This window comes from Lactuca saligna, chromosome 4 (assembly GCF_052625555.1).
Source record: "Lactuca saligna cultivar CGN05327 chromosome 4, ASM5262555v1, whole genome shotgun sequence".
NCBI lineage: Eukaryota > Viridiplantae > Streptophyta > Magnoliopsida > Asterales > Asteraceae > Lactuca > Lactuca saligna.
The window spans coordinates 156,694,820-156,711,260 of record NC_136420.1 but is presented as its reverse complement, the minus strand read 5'-3'; positions in this window follow the sequence as shown (position 1 = coordinate 156,711,260).

The following is a 16,441-nucleotide window of genomic DNA, read 5'->3' as shown; positions in this document are numbered from 1 at the left end:
TAGTAATAGACCATTGGTTGTAATATATAGTTGGATAAAATAGGTCATTTTCTGAAATAGGTCGTTACTGTTATGTATAAAATTATGTGGTATGTGATATTTTGGTGAACTAACTTAGCTTTGTGCTTATGGTTTTAAGTTTATTTTTTGAAGGACTTTTAGCAGTATGATAAGAGCATGATGTGATTGTGTCGTATTTACTGTTATTATTTTGGAGACATTCCACATTTATGAATTTTTAGTTTGACTTATGTTATCAAATAACTAAATATTATTTTTTTATTATTATTTAACGGTATGGTTTACTCTATTTTAAAAAAGAAAATTTTGGTTTGATATTTAGTATGTTACAAGGATAACGAGAAGCAATGGAAATATATAAATCATGAGAAGAGATAGAGGTATGGAGATAAATAATGACGTAGAGCAAGAGAGAGGGGGAGAAAGAGAGAGAGAGAGAGAGAGAGGGAGAGGGAGAGAGAGGGGGAGATGAAGATAATGCGTAGAAAGCATAGTGGAACCACAAGGGATCATTTTAATCCACGAGTGATTATATGTAGTGGATCCGTAAGTGATTAGTCGAATATATGAGGGTTTTATGAAAATAAATGTGACCAAAGGATCTGCTAAGGAACAAAGTAAGGGGGCCTGAGTACGAATGATTGTACACTGGTAAGGTCAAAGCTATAATGTCACTCTACAAGATAGATGTAATTATTTTATGTAACTAAACCATTTGGTTCTTAATTAGAAAAAAGATGATAGATTATAAGAAGAGGAGAATATAGTTTTCTATAACTCACCATACCTTTTTTATGTTTTTAGTTTGTCATGTGTTGCAAGTTTAGGTAGTACCCATAGTACGGAAGGGAACAATGGAATCAAGGACTCAGACTAGACATATACATTTTTTGTATTTCCTTGTTGCTTTAATTTATGGTTATGATATGTCATAAACCTGAATGTATTTTGGGATGTAAAATGTTTTTTAAGCTCTTGTTTTCGAATGTTTATAGTAAAACTCTAAAAAATGCCAAAAATATTTTATTGAGAAGAGTCGTGTCATTACATTGTAACATCTAGTCCAAGTACAAATCATATTTCTTGTACTTATTTTAAAAGGAGTGACAATGACGTGGTGAAGCATCACCACATCGTGGTGTATCAGTTTGGATTCCGGTTTTTAATGACTCACGATGGTGTGGTCTTGAGGTACCACGGCATGACGGGTGCTTTTTACTAAAAACCCTAATTTTTTGGTCTTGGACCCTATTTAAGGAAATTTAAATCTAGGTTACAACCTCCATCTTCCTCCTAACATCAGAAACCCTAACCCTAGCCTCCATTGAAAATGTTAGGCTCATTCTTGGTGCATTTTGGTGATTTTAGAAGAAAAAGGAAGCTTTTGGTGAGGTGGTTTTGTTGAAAGTATCATTTCTTCAGCTAAGCTTATCTCTTGGACCATAGTAAGTTCCCAAGACTCAACATGTCCTTACCATTTTGCTAGACCTCTTGTTTTTGTCCCCTTTTTCCATGATTTAGATGGACTTAAGTGATTGGATCTCATAAAGCTTGCAACTTTATTATCTCCAGGTCAAAATGAGCAAATAGTGTGTTGGATCTAGATTATAATTAAATTTTGATGTCATGCATGGGATTTTAGTCATTATACCCAATTTTTACCCTAAAATGGAAAAGGGATGTTTGGACATGCCAGTCCATAAAGCTACGATTTTTAAGGTCACTTTGGAGTGTAAATCTATTCTGGAAAGTTTAGAGGTGTAACTCTAAGGATTTGGTGTTTAACGAGAATCTTGATGCATTAAGTCACCATTAGTGGTTAGGACCAGAGTTGATCCTTGGACTTTTAGTAGTTGAAGGAAAAAAGACTTAATGGTTTAAGCTGTTCAGACACATCACCATGTCGTGGGTGAAGTCACCATGACATGGTGACTTGGTTTAAACATGTCTGTTTTCGAGGTTTACGACCACGGCATAGCCAAGGAGGCCATGACATGGTGGCAAGTTGGGTTGACTTTTGACTATTTATTTTTGGCTTGGATTTGACCAAAGTTTGACTCAGGAGTATTTAGGGCATTGTGGTATGTATTCTGAGTTCTGGTCACTATATTTATAAAGGTGACTGTTAGCGTTGTTTACGGAGTAGCATGTGGTTCCAGTTTCAACTGTTTGTGAGGTGAGTCTTCTCGCTATATCCATGGGTTGAAGGCACCAATACCGACCCATTATGGTGTTATCTAGGGGGATAGTTGTTATGTGGCTTATATGAGTTTGTATGATGGGTTGAAATAAACCCTAGGGAGGAGCCCACTATTATACGTTTGGTTTGAAAGATACCCAAGGGTGAGGGCCTGATGGAACAACATCCTCCCCTCATGGTACTTTGGGGACCTCGCTAAGCTTTGTGCATTCAATTTATATTTATGGTTTCAGGTACTTCAGGTTTGAAAGGGAAGGTTTCAGCGTGATGGAACAACATCCTCCCCTCATGATTTCTGCATTTTGAATAATTTTACTCCGATGTTTGAATATTATACTTGATGGTGGGTTTTGGAACAACTAATGAATGAAATTTATAATCTTTGAACGGAAATTTTTATCATTGTTTTTAGGCTGTTACATACATAAGCACGGACAAAAAATTTAAGTAAATAAATTTGACCTTAACCTTTTTTTATTCAACTCTGATTTTTAAAAGTATAACCCTAATTTTCCTTAAAATATATTTGTCACATATTTTGTCCGTAGGTTGATGTTGTTTATCTTGGACTGTTAAACCCATTAAAAATTAGAATTATACCCTTACATTTATATTTAATTGATACTATTGATTTTCAAGGAGACCAATCCCATCCTACCTTTCTTTTCCTCTTACACTTCTTCCACACCACCATCTTCTACCATCATATCTTATTTTTTTCTTCACCTTCCTGATGAAATCTCCTCCTAGTAAACTCCCACCATCAATGAGTGATTAAGTCTCACTGATACACCAATCATCCATTCTCATCCCCTTTAAAGGTTGTATTCCTCCTCAACCCTGTTTATAATTATTTTTTGCCCAAAAAAACATCACCATGTGTAGAAGGCATGCATAAGTTCATTTACAACATAACATAACATTTACCATTTTTCTCACTTCAATATTTCCACTAAAACTTTTAGAACTATCTTGGTCATCCATATATTTGAAATCTGTCTCTCTCTCTCTCTCTCTCTCCCTCTCTCTTGGTCATCTATATATATTTGAAATGTCTTTCTTTATCTCTATCTATCTCTCTCTAAACACCACTTTTAATTTTTCATAAGAACAATGAAAAGCTTATTATCATTGATTTTGCTCTATGGCTCTATCCCTACCTTACAATTGTGTTGTTTATATGCTTTGATCAACAAAGGTTGTTTTGTTGTGTGACTCGATCATATATATATATATATATATATATATATATATATATATATATATATATATATATATATATATATATATATATATATATATAATAGGATAAGATGAATTTCATATGTAAGTGGGAGGGCAAGGAGGAGTGATATTGGGGTATATGTATAATTATGTGTATTGGTACAACAACTTCAAGTTAATTTGCTTACTCATAGTGTGTTTTGTACAACCATACTCAATAAAATTCACAAAATTGGGGAACTGGAAGGTAGGTAACCACATGTTAATAGGTTTTTGTGTTGGATGATAAACAAAGGAAGAAACTAGAGAAGAAAAAAATCTCCTATAGATATGTGAACGGTGTGGTACAATGATGAGAGGTCACAAGATAGGAGTGGTTTTTGATGACAAGGTTCTTGGAGAGGGGTACGGTAGACAAAAAAATGTGATAGAGTGAATGCAATGGGTCATAAATGAGGAAGATGAAGGGTGTTTGTCCATACCAACTAGTGTTATACATGCTCGCTAGTGGAGTTGACTGATTTAAAAAAATAGATCGATTTTACTTTTTAAAACATCCTACTTTTATTTATTCCCTTTAATCAAATAGAATTGAAATGCTAATGCATGTGATACAAAAAGTTATTGGTTTTAGATATTAACAGTACAATTCATGAGTAACACCTTGTTGTAAGTAGCTATATATCTTTTTAACGATTAATAGTAACATACTTTTTATGAATAATAGAAACATACATAACTTTGTGCTTTGACCATATTTCTATGTTTCTTTGATGTTTCCTAAATTGTTAGTCGATTTTACCAAATGGAATGCTAACCCAATTGGTTTTCAATTTCAATCGCATAAGGTTCTTTTAATTCCAACATAAAGAAAAAAGTTAAATTACAATTTTGATGCCCATTTCCAGTACTAGTCCAACTCTGAATTTTATAACCATCTCCATTACACTTCAAATCTAACTCAGCTCATGTCATGAAAATAACAAATAATACTAAAATTTCATCAACTGTAGAAAGTCAATCATATTAAAACATTACCTCCCGTGTTGTTTCCTATTATAATTTGGCCCCCCATATTGGTTTCATTTGATCATTCTATTTTACTCACAACACTTACACCTACACCACCGATTGATTAGCATTTGCATAATTTAAGTCGACACCTGGCATCTTTATCAATTGAGTTCAGACCACAGGATTTATCGCAATAGAAGAAATCAGTGACATATTCAAAAAAAGTTATTGGGCTAGCAACATCAGCATCATGTACTTTTTCATGCGCCACCAATACATTGTCGCATATGAATATAATCCCTTTTAATAAAAAAACTAGGGAGAAAAAAAAGTATCTCATAATCACCACCCATTATACATAAAAAAAAATTATGTACACTATAAAATCAAAAACATAAACTCACTTCAAGATTACTGGTCAAGAAGGCAACCAACTTACCAAGCTTATTTTCGTAATCAGACCAAAGTAAGTGCGTTAGAATTTTTTGAGACTGTTGAAAAGATGTCAAAAGAGTAACTTAAACCAAATATCAAAATAATTTCTCATTGCATAGCCTTTACTAATTATAAATCTGCAACATAACGACTCCTAGTTACTTTATTTATTTATATAATGAGTGACTCGACGAGTTGGGTGTCCGAATCGTCGAGTAAAGTTGGATTGAGCATGTGGGTTAAAAGACTGACTCGACGAGTCAGAGAGCCGACTCGCCGTTTGGCTCTGTAAGATGAAACCATAAATCTTCGGGGTTGGGACCTATTTAAAGGAACTTATGTCCTCATTTCCAACTCACGAACTAACCAACTTCCCTGTGTGAAACCATAATCAGCCATTTGAGCTAAGAGAGAGTGATAGAGCTAATATTTGAGTGTTTTGGTGAATTATTGGAAGAGAAAGTGACATTCAAGAAAGCAATAAGGAAAGGTTGTGAGATCCAGTATTCATTAACTGGGAGCTTATATAGGAAGGTAAAAGTCATCACCTTGCTCATCATGTTGTTTAGATCCTGTTAATGAGGAACTTTTGGGTATTTTTCCATATTTCCATGAGATTTGATATGAATTGTGCTTGCCAAGCATTAAGACACAAAATCTGGACCTTGTGAGGTCCATAGAGTCCCAAGGTCCCAGCTTTATCCAACTATAAAAAAGTTATTATGCTTAAACACCTTAGTTAAAGCTTGTATTGGCATTATGGAGGAAATATGCCATGCATGAATGTAAAGATCGAAGATTTACATGACATTCGAACCTTGGGAGGCTAGATCTAGAGTTTGGAGTGGTAGATCTACCTTAAAATGTCTAAATGAGAATTTTATTCAAGGGACTCGACGAGTCAAAGAGCTGACTCAACGAGTTGGCTAGGTTGTGTTGACACATGAGACAATTATGTAGATTGTGTTTACACTTGAGACAATTATGTGGAAGATTCTGGGATCGTGACATTTTTATGTAGATTGTGTTGACACTTGAGACAAATATGTTTTCGAGATATATTATGAGTTTTGTGTTTTTTAAAAATAAAAAATTTGGTTTGAAAATTTTCGTTGTTACAAGTTGTTATCAAAGCCTTGGTTTGAGAGATTCGGGTGTACCTTCGGGTATGTCTGAACTCAAACTGAGGCTTTTAGAAAAAAATTCAAAATAAATGATTTTTCTCAAATGAGAAAGAGTTTTAAGAGAAAACGAGTTGGAGTAGTGTGTACAATCAGCCAGAGCCTGAACGATTATTTCCCAAAATACTCTTACTTATTTATGTTATGAGATATTTACGAGATATCAGTGATGCCTGCTAGAGGATAGGCTAAGTAATTCATACTTAGGGCTAGAGTTTCCTGATTTGTGATGCCTTAGCCTAGGAGTTGCTATAATCTATTATGTGCTTTGAGTACGTATTAAATAAGAGTATCTAGCAGGATCACTAAGATAGAGAGAGAGAGAGAGAGAGAGAGAGAGTTTTGAGTTAAGAGATAATCTAGGAGAGATACTTAGATGAGCATATGAGAGATCTACTAAGAGAGTAGTGTATTATTCATGAGAGTTAGAGTACTTGTGAACTGGGATCCTAGGAGGAGGACTTGGGGTGACTATAGGTTGGTGTGGAAGGTAGTATTGGGCTCGTACTACTAAAAGCACCGGATTTGTATGCAACCCAAGTAAGAATCCTTGGGATACTAAGGAACAAGTAGGGACGGGTTATCAAGTATCAGTATGCTTGAGCGAGTCTCTGATGATTTTTGTGTTATGTTTCAGTGACATCATGGTGGGTACACACCACAACCCGGGTGCAGTGGGACTAGTGATGATGAGATTCGCAAGATGATTCACGAGGAGGTGGCCGAAGCCATTCGAAAAGCGATTACTGAGATGTTTGGGTCTATTAAGACCACCCTGATTGAGGCATTTGATGAGAGATATGTTGTTGTTACTGAGGCGGCTGCTGCTGCTGTAACCACCGTAGCTGGCGCCGCTGCCAGGCCACAGGGAGGTGACTCGTTGTTGTTTTGGGAGTTCAGCAACACGAAGCCACCATAATTTGATGGGACCAAGGATCTGATTGCTTCTATGAGATGGATCTTTGATATCGAGGGGGTGTTTTTATACATGTTCATGTCTTCATCATTTGAGGGTTCAATTTGCACTGAACCAGCTTCGCGCGGGGGCGAAGGACTGCTGGAAGTTTGTGACTACCAGTTTTATTCCTGTAGACCTTGTTGTAGTGACGTGGGAGAGGGTCACCCAGTTTTTCCAAGATGAGTATGTTCACCCGGTGGAAAGGGAATGTTTGGACCAGGAGTTTCTGTCTCTCAAGTAGAAGACAGAGTCAGTGACTGAGATTATGAGGATGTTTCACGAAAGGGCGTTATTTTTACCCAGAACATGTGTCCACTGAGCAGGCACATGTGAGCCGGTATCTGAGCACATTAAGGAGGTATATACAAGAGTTCATGGCGAACTCATCATACAGGATATTGGCTAAGCTGTAGACCATTTCCAGACGGAGGGAGATCGAGCTAGAGTTACAGACCAGGGAGGAAGAGGAGTTTCGGGGTAAGGACCAGAGACCAGTGTAATCGCACCCGGTGACGAAGCAGGCTAAGCATGTTGATACGAGGACTAGGGGACAGAAGGGCCGCACTTGTGATAAGTGCGACAAGAGTCACAAGGGATCCTGTCGAGCGGGGATTTGCTACAAATATGGCCAGGAAGGGCACACAGAGAAGGATTACCCCAAGGGGTTTGCGGTTTGCTTTCACTGCAACCAAACCGGACATCGGAAGGTCGAGTGCCCCCAACTTCTTCAGGTATCAGCACATGGATCTACACATGCTGCTTTACGTGCTACTGAGAGTCGACCAGTGAAGGTCGAGACACTGAGGGTTCGTGGGAGAACCTTTCAGCTGATAGTAGAGGAAGTCCGCATAGCACCTGACGTCGTGGCCAGTATGTATTCTTTATTTATATTCTTTTTAGATATGTTGTGTGTAGGTACTTTTCTTGTGAGTTTTGTACCTGCTTTGGTGTTATTTATATCAAGTGCGAGTCGATCCTACGTGTCTTTAGCTTTTAGTCATCACATCAGTATCCCATGTGAGGCGTTGAGTCAACCTCTGAGGGTTTTCATAGCCGACGAGCATGCGGTTTTTGCTACTGATGTGATCCGAGGGTGTGTACTAGAGATATTTGGTGTTGAATTCCCGGTAGACCTGGTACCGATCGTGATAGGTGATGTCTGTGACATAGTGGGCATGGACTAGTTGAGTCGGTTCGAAGCGGTGATCGACGGTGAGCATCAATTAGTGACTATACGAGACCCTAGTGGGGGGAGTGCTTATAGTTTATGGCGAGGGTACTAGATCTGGATTAGCTTTCTGCTCTGCTGCCAGAGTGAGACAGAGTCTACAATAGGGTTGTAACGCCCGTAGATCCGGGCTAGTCAATTTAGAGATAATAGGGGTCGAAAATGACTTTTCGGCAAAAGATTATTTATAATAAATAGTCTTAAGCAAGTTGTAGAATATTTCTCAATGTTTCCGTACATATAAAGAACACCAAAATCCGAGTTATAACGAAGAAGTTATGGCTCGTTTAAGTTTTACGGCAAAATTGACACAACATCGGGAAGCGTAAATAGTAAATTTACGATGGAGGGACTTTTAGCCTTAACAATATAAATGAAAGTTGTAGTATATGTTAAACCGAGAACATACAAAAAAAAAAGAACGCCCAAATCTAACTTCGCATGAGGAAGTTATGATTTTTCTAAGATTCGGCTTAGCAGTGCACGACCCGAAACTCGAATTTTAGTTCGAGCGGTTTTTGGCTTACACGACCTAAATGAGAGTTGAAGATCTCATTAATAGGAACTCAACGGTAAAAAGATAGATGAAAACGGAGTCCGTATGAAGGAGTTACGAATTCTTCGCGGTCATTTAGCAATCTAAACTCCTCCTACTATTAAATTTGAGATCGTCCGAGAATTAGCCGACGGATTCTAAACGAAAGTTGTAGATCTTGTTTTTACCTACGCGTGGATATAAAGAATGTCAAAAATGGAGTTCGTATGATTATGTTATGAATTTTTGAAAATCGGTTGATTTCCACCCTATGTGCAATGCCACGTGTCAGCACCAGGCTGCGCCTGGCTCACGACGTGAATATTAAAAATTCACGACGTGAACCTTCCTCCAGCCCCTATAAATAAGTGGTGAGGCCTCCATTCATTCCTCACACCTCCCCTCACTTCCCTCTCTCTCTAGAACTTCTCTATAGCCCCAAACCCCCCCCCCCCCCCCCGAAAAGCCTAGGGAACCTCCCTAGCACGAGGCGGAAGCCCCGGAGCACCCGACGACTCAGAGAAGAAGAGCCTTTCGGCTCGGGAATGCTGCTCCAGCGAAGCCTGGTTTTCTTTAAAACCCACTGTAAGTGAGCTATGCCTACCCTATCTTTAGTATAGCTCATGTTGTAATTTAGTAACGTTATTAGGAACTTATAATGAGTATTTGGGCTATTATTATGAGTTATATAAGAGTGTTTCTTAACGCTTATATAATAGTAATAATATCTAGACTATTAATTAGTCACGGTTAACATTAGACTAAACTCTAGTGGTAATTCTTTTAACAGTAACGAAGTGTTGTCCGAGTACCGAGTCATCACTTTATCAGGTGAGTGCATAATTACTTTCATCTTATATATATATGAATTATTTTATATAAATTATGTGTTATGTGTGCATATTATCTGAATACTTGTTGTCTATGCTGGATGAACGATTTTATGCATGTTTTAAATGATTTAAACTGTATATGTATTTTATATCTACGATAATGTTGGGGTAAAACATGGGTAGATGTAATAGATGGAATATGAGTTTGATGATGAGTTGAGAGGTGTTATAGACCACGAGGTGAGGGTGAGAGGTGGGCGATGTGAGAAGCCTTTTCTTAAATGATGGCCCCATCATTCAACAGACTATGAATGACAACCACGGACTATTCTAGACAGTCCAGTGGAACACTAGCAGGCTCGCAACCTGTAGGTGTTGTGAACGATGTGTTCACCCGGTGTACTCTAAACCTTGGTGACCATGCAGACTTGGTGCCTAAACCCTGGTGATCAAGCAGACTTGATGCCTAAACCATGACGACTATCCAGACTTATTGCCCGTTGTGTAAACCGTGGCAACGATGGACTTCGTGCCGATTCCTTAAGAATAAAGAAGATAATGGGGATGAGTAATTGGGTTGATTTTTTAATTGTTTAAACATAATAATTATATTATTCTGGGTTGAAAATCCTATGTACTCACCAGGTTTCACAACCTGACCCACTCAGTTTATTTAAATAACAGGTGTTTATATGAAGTCACATTATTCTGGGTTGCTCCGATCCGAGATGTATGCATAAGGATGACAATGCTGACTCCAGTCTTTGATATCATTCGAGAAGCCCAAGTGGAAGCCGTGAAACCGGAGAACTACAAGATGGAGCGGGTGATTGGCCAGGTTTTTGAGTTTGAGACGGACAGTCGTGGGCTTATGACTTTTCAAGGGAGGATTTGGGTGCCCTATACAGGTGGAGCTCATCATGTATTGATGGAGGAGGCACATAGATCGAGATTCTCGATCCACCTACGGGCCAATAAGATGTATTTAGACCCGAAAAGAGACTACTGGTGGCCGTCTATGAAGAGGGACATGGCATGGGTTGTAAAGAGGTGCTTGATCTGTTGACGGGTTAAGGCGGTGCACCAGCGCCCACATGGTCCGTTACAGCCTCTAGAGATTTCCCAGTGGAAGTGGAAACATATTTCGATGGATTTTATCACCAAACTACCAAGGATCACGCGTGGGGTTGACGCGATATGGGTGATTGTAGACCTGTTGACGAAGAGTGCTCACTTCCTCGCCATCAGTGAGAGCTCTTTTTTAGAGAAACTGGCTGAGATTTATGTGAGAGAGGTGGTAGCACGACATGGAGTGGAGACCTTGATAGTGTTAGATAGAAATGTGCATTTTACTTCCAGGTTCTAGATGAAATTTCATGAAGAGTTGGGTACCCGATTTCATTTCAATACCCCATTCCACCTGCAGATAGACGGGTAGAGCGAACGGACGATTTAGACGCTCGAGGAAATGCTACGTGCATGTGTTATGGACTTCAGAAGAATTTGGGACACCTATTTTCCCTTGGATGAGTTTTCTTACAACAACAACAACCACCATTCCATTATTGGCATGCCTCCTGTGACTTCCCCATTTTCACGGCCAGAAAAGACCGATTTGTTTATGCTTTATTTTATAAAATCAGATTAATCCTTTGATTAAAAGAGTTGCGGAATTTGTTTCCAAAACAAAATATGATAAGAATTTATCAAAGCAATTCTTTAAAGAAATGTATTTTCATTAAATAACAAAATCTCGGGATGTCATGTTCCGATACAGACCAAAAGCATAAACAATATAAAATAGACCTTATCACAATTATTTATAACTACTGATCTATAATCCAAAATCTCTCGTCAAGTCCATCAACTTATACTCTTGTGCCATTACTGGTAATGCAAAGAAAACTGAGTGGCTCAGGCTTGGGAGCCTGGTGAGCATATAGGATTTTCAACCAACAATAACATAATTATTAAATTTAATCATTAAACAATCAACCCAATTACCCATCCCTATTATCTTCTTTAACCTTAAGTGTCTACCCTAAGAATCAACTATTCCTCGTTCATTTATTCCTAAGGATTATCCTAAGGAATCGGTACAAAATCCATCGTTACCAGGGTTTTCTCAACAGACATTATATCCGTAGTTACCAAGCGGTAACTCCATAGTCGTTAGGGTTTATCTCATTTATTGACAGTATTGGTTCTGAGGCTCCTCTAGCAATACATATCAATGGGATTTTTTTATCTCGTTTACTAACTGTATCATTTCTGAGACTCCTCTCGTAATACAGGTCGATGGGTTTATATCTCGTTTATTGACAGTATTGGTTCCGAGACTCCTCTAGCAATACATAGGAATTGATTTTTAGAGTACATCAATGAACATGAAGTTCATAACACCTACAACTTGTGAGCTTGCTAGTGTTCCGTTGGACTGTCTAGAATAGTCTATGGTTGTCATCCCTACTCTGCTGAATGACGGGGCCATCGCTTGGGTAAAAGTTTCACTCATTTTTCACTTGACACCCTCATCTCATGATCTATATCACCTTTGGTCTCATTATCCAACTCATCCTTTATCACACACCAATTGTTTCATCTACCCATGTGCTACCCAACATATTTGTTGATATTAAATACACATATAGTTTAAATCATTTAAAACCAATATAAAACCTTTATTCAACTCCCATCTTATGTAAACAAACAATATATAAACACATAGCATGTATTTAATAGCAAATACTTCATATCTATGCGGTAGAAGAAAGTAACCACACACTCACTTGATTAGATGATGATCGGAAAACACCTCGTCTCTTAAGATAATCTTTTCCGACAAAACCAGGATGTTTTCTCCAAAACCGGGCTTCACGCAGGCAGAGTTTTGACTCGGAAACTTTACTTCTCAGGATCCTCGAGGCTTAGGAACTTGCTTCGGGTCTTGGGAATGATACCGGGGCTTCGGGGGTAAATCTTGTACATAAATCAAGGTAAAACGGGAGAGAGAGGAAGAAATGAGCAACAAAACTCAGCTGCCGGTGACTTCTATTTATAGTGTTGAAGTGTTGAAGTCGGCCTCGAACGCAGTGCGTTCCCCAAATGAACGTAGGGCATTCCCTTCGAACGTGGTGCGTAGGAGTGGGGTTCCGATTTTATTCCTTATCCGCTGAGTCAGCATCGACGTGGCCACTCCGGAGCCAAGTATTGAACGCAGGGTGTTCCCTTCTTGGGATGCGTGCCTTGAACTTAAAAAATTCATAACTTTCGCATACGATCTCCGTTTTTGACGTTCTTTATATCCACACGTAGATGAGATTATGCTCTACAACTTTCGTTTAGACTCTGTCGGCTAATTTTGATTTTATTTTTATTATATTATTTTTTTTTAGGCTGGGACAGGAAAACTCCGTTAAAAATTCATAACTTCTTCATCTGATGTCCATTTTCGTTTGTCTTTTTACCGTTGCACTACTATCGACGAGATCTTCGATTCTCGTTTAGATTGTTTTGGCTAGAAATCACTCGATCTCAAATCCGAACTTCGGGTTGCATACTGCTAAGCTGAAACTTAGAAAAATCATAACTTTTTCATACGAAGTCAGATTTGAACGTTCTTTTTATATACGCTCTCCGTTTAACGAAATCTACGAATTTTGTTTAGATCACTAAGGATAAATATCGCTCTATCGTAAATTTAGTATTTACGTCCTACAGCGTCGTGCTAAATCTGTCGCGAAACTTTGACAGGTCATAACTTCTTCGTTATAACTCGGATTTCAACGTTCTTTATATGTACGAAAACTTTGTGACATATACTACAACTTGTTTAAGATTATTTATTCTAAACACTCTTCTATAAAAAAGTCATTTTTGACGCTTATCGTCTCTAAATTCACTAGCCCGGATTAGACGATGATCACACAGCACCTCGTCTCTTGAGATAATCTTTTCCGATAAAACCAAGACGTTTTCTCCAAAACCGGGCTTCATGCAGACATAGTTTTAGCTCAGAAACTTTATTTCTCGGGATCCTTGGGGCTATGGGACTTGCTTTGGGTCTCCGGAATGATATTGGGGCTTTGGGGGTGAAGCATGCACGTAAATCGAGGTCAAATGGGAGAAAGAGGAAGAAATGAGCAACAAAACTCGGTTACTGACGACTTCTATTTATAGTGCTGAAGTCAGCCTCGAACGCAGTGCGTTCCCTAAACGAACGCATGGCGTTCCCCAAACGAACGCAAGGTGTTCCCTCAAACGCGGTGCGTAGGAGCGGGGTTCCGATCCTATGCCTTATCCGCTGAGTCAACATTGACGTGGCCACTCCGGAGCCAAGTATTGAACGCAGGGCATTCCCCAATTGAACGCGGGACGTTCCCTCCTTAGGATGCGTGGTGAGATTATGCTCTACAACTTTTGTTTAGACTCTGTTGACTAATTTGAATTTCATTTTTAGTAGGCCGGGACAGGAAAACTCCGTTAGAAATTCATAACTTCTTCATCTGACGTCCATTTTCATCTATCTTTTTTACCGTTGCACTACTATCGATGAGATCTTCAATTCTCGTTTAGATTATTTCGGCTAGAAATCACTCGATCTCAAATCTGAACTTCAGGTTGCATGCTGCTAAGCTGAAACTTAGAAAAATCATAACTTCCTCATACGAAGTCAGATTTGGACATTCTTTTAATGCACGCTCTCAGTTTAACGAACTCTACGACTTTCGTTTATATCACTAAGGCAAAATATCGCTCTATCTTAAATACAATATTTACGTCCTACACCGTTGTGTCGAATCTTTCACGAAACTTTGACATGCCATAACTTCTTCGTTATAACTCGGATTGCAGCGTTCTTTATATGTACAGAAACCTTGTAACATATACTACAACTTGGTTAAGATTATGTATTCTAAAAACTTTTTTATCAAAAAGTCATTTTTGACACTTATCGTCTCTAAATTGACTAGCCCGGATCTACGGGCATTACACCTCCCTTCGAGCTCTTATATGGGAGGAGGTTTTGAACTCCCATCTATTAGGGAGAGGTAGGACAGCGAGTGATGGATGGCACTAAGATAGTGCTGAAGATGACCGAGCAGATTAAGTAGGTCAGACAAAGGTTACTAACAACCCACAGTCGCTAGAAGAGTTAGACAGATCGGCGATGATCCGAGCTAGAGTTCCATGAAACGAGGCAAGTTGGGGCCCTGATACATTGGTCCTTTCAGAGTAATTTCTAGAGTAGCTAAGTTAACTTACCGATTAGAGCTACTTGCAGAATTGAGTCAGATTCATAACACCTTCCGTGTGTCTCAGTTGAGGAAGTCTGTAGTCGATGAGAAAGCAATGGTACCATTAGAGGATAACTAGGTGGATAAGAGACTGAATTATATTGAGAAGTCGTTTGCGATCTTGGATCGTAAAGTGAAGGTTTTGAGGAACAAAGAGGTGCCCCTGGTTCAAGTCCAGTGGTAACATCGGAAGGGGTCTGAGTAGACTTGGGAGTCAGAGTCCGAGATGCGAGAGCAGTATCCAAAGTTATTTTTGGAGCATGTCTTCGAAGGGGAAGTCTTATTCTAGTAGGGGAGAATTGTAACATCCCGACTCCCGGGTACTTCATTTATTTGTTTATTTATTTAATGAGTGACTCAACGAGTTGGGTTTCTAAGTCGTCGGGTAGAGTTGGATTGAGCACGTGGGTTTAAAGACTAACTCGATGAGTTAGAGAGCCGACTCGCTGAGTTGGCATTGTGGGATGAAACCCTAAATCTTCGGGGTTGGGACCTATTTAAAGGAACTTATGTCCTCATTTCCGCCGCACCAGCTACCCAACTTCCCTGTGTGAAACCCTAATCGGCCATTTGAGCTAAGAGAGAGTGGTAGAGCTAATATTTGAGTGTTTTGGCGAATCCTTGGAAGAGAATAAGTATGATTCAAGCAAGGAACAAGGAAAGGATATGAGATCTAGTATTCATTTACTTGGAGCATCTGTTGGAAGGTAAAAGTGATCACATTGCTTATCATGTTGTTTAGATCTTGTTAATGAGGAACTTTTGGGGCTTTTTCCATATTACCTTGAGATTTTGTATGACTTGTGCTTGCTAAGCATTAAGACATCAGATATGGACCTTGTGAAGTCAGGTCAACATGGACAGTTGACTCGAGTGTTGACTTCTATTGACTTTAGGGTTTGGTCAAGGCTGGAAGTATGGGGACCATGGAGGGGTGAAATGGTCTTTTACCCATTCTAAGAGTTTGAGATAGAGAATAGCCTATTTTATTTCGAGTATTTATTTAAGTGTTAATTAGAGATTATTATCTTATGTGTTAGGCAGAGGCTAGTTCAAGATTCGTGTACGAGATTATTACTTGCTTGCTTACGAGGTGAGTCTTCTCACTATACTTTAGCTAGAGTGGTAATCTTTGTGTGACTGGAGGGTCTTATATGTTATATTTAGTATTGTGATATCCTTCATTATGTCTTTGTGATTTGTGTTGTGCATTATTCCAAGCTTACCGAGTTAGGACCGGAGGGTCCACCCGAGTTGTGGGACTTGAGGGTCCCACTAAGACACATTGATCGGAGGGTCTTATTTGAGCATAGTCATGCGAGGCTAATGAGATATGTGTGGTATTTTGGGATCCTCACTAAGCTTCGTGATTATCGTGTTATGTGTTATGTGTTTCGGGTATCTCTCAAGATCATGAGGAAGGTACCGGCTTGATTGTACACACCGATGCGAGATCATGTGGATGATTCTGGGATAGTGACATTTTTATATGGATTGTGTTGACACTTGAGACAA